Here is a 1,825-nt window from a genome sequence, read left to right as displayed (position 1 = left end):
GATTGGGATTAATGGAATATGGCTTTAAATACACTGCTACATTAAGGATATTACTCGAGTACCAGTGTTCAATACTGGAGTTGGTACTGTATATTAAGGATTCTAAGTTTCTCATGATTGTATTAAGATTTCGTACATGGGTAACCTAAAGTATAGGTTATGTAAAAGAAGATATGGAAATAGCGGAGTATGCTAAATAGGTTGGAAAGGACTCATATGTATTTGGAAAGTTATAAATAAATAGACAATGAAATGGATACACCTTAAAAGGGGGAAAGTGGATAAGAGAAGTGTAAGCGTAAGAGAAAATCAACTCATACTATCATATGTAAATGGGAACGCTTAAGCTTCAAATGAGATCCCATAAGGGATGAATGCGATCATACTAGCACTAATGCACCGGATCCCATCAGAACTCCGAAGTTAAGCGTACTTGGGAAAGAGTAGTACTAGGATGGGTGACCCCCTTGGAAAGTGAAAGAAGAAATGAAACACAAGTATCCGTACCTATTTCCTACGTCTACAAATAATCCTAACCTTTGGAACTCTAATATTGATTGCTCGATGAAAGTATATGTTATAGAAATGGGATAGAGGAACTCTCCATATAGTCGGCATAAGATCCGGAGGAAGGTTTTGGTTCACATTCGAGGACGAATGTTCTAAAGGGGGCAAGGATGTTACACCCCATACTTTGGTACCTTAGAACACTTCTTAAGCTTCTTAAGTTTTTGGTAAGGCTCTTAAGTTTCTTAGAAGTCGTCATGTGAGTCGGGTAATCTATAACGCTATCAAATAATCCTAAGGAAAGGAGAAGGAGATACTCCATTACAGAGAAGATTGGAAATAGGGTTATAAGAATCCGAAAGAAGTTGGAGGTTAAGTAGTGAGTTGTAGACTCGACTTACTTGTGAAAGCTATTACTTGGGACATTTTACATACTAAGCTACTTGATTACACGTCGAGCTTAAGTAGCAAGAAATATATAGGCTCTTGAAGTGAGATGAGATTATGAGCTCACAAAAGAGAAATAAGAAAACGATGCGCCTACTTGAAGCAAGTAGGTGATGCACCTACTTGGACAAGCAAGTGATGCACCTACTTAGGGTCAAGTAGGTGATCAGCTTGGGTGGACCCCATGCTGCCACGTGGTAGCCAATGATTGGAGACATGATTCAGGTGCCGCCCTAGGGGTATTCCACATGGAAACTCCTAGGGATGCATATATATAGGTGTTACATGCTGTAGATACCTTAAAATTCAGCAAGTTGAACAAAAACAAAGAGAGAAAATGTAAGGAGTAAAAGAGAGCATCCATGGGTTTGGCTAGAAACAAAGTAAGTCCCAACTCTCATTCCGTGAATTAATTATTAAAGGTATCCTATGGTGGTATATCAGTGTTTAATACCGTGAAATTTCATTTTGGGACAGCAAGGAAGAGATACGAACAGTCCGCTAATTTTCAGCATGTTAAGAGAACTTCCGAGACAAGTTTTAGCAAGGTATGGATTGGTTCTCTTATACAACGTTTTGGTAATGGTTTGTACATGTTATTAGGGTGTTAATAATGTAAATTTAAGGTTTGGAGCAGCACCCATTGGCCAACAAACAGGCACGATGTTTCAGCAGCGCTAGACGAACTTCCGAGGCGACTTTTGGCAAGTTTTGGCCAATTTTGGGTAAGCTGAGGTATTGCCTTTGAATTTGAAGTTTATGGTGTTTTTAGGGAGTGTATTACACTCCTTTTATATGGCTGGAAGTATAAAAATTCCATATAGGGGCTTGACGTTCGAAATAAACTAAATTAGAGTCGCTATATTTAAAT

At 38.6% G+C, this 1,825-nt stretch overlaps 1 pseudogene; it reads left to right on the top strand.

The window, feature by feature from the left end:
- Positions 1–372: 372 nt before the first annotated feature.
- On the top strand, positions 373–490 carry LOC129890951 (5S ribosomal RNA; annotated as a pseudogene).
- The last annotated feature ends 1,335 nt before the right edge of the window (positions 491–1,825 follow it).

The sequence above is a fragment of the Solanum dulcamara genome, chromosome 5 (genome assembly GCF_947179165.1).
Source record: "Solanum dulcamara chromosome 5, daSolDulc1.2, whole genome shotgun sequence".
NCBI classification, from domain to species: Eukaryota; Viridiplantae; Streptophyta; class Magnoliopsida; order Solanales; family Solanaceae; genus Solanum; species Solanum dulcamara.
This window is presented reverse-complemented; position numbering and strand designations above follow the sequence as displayed.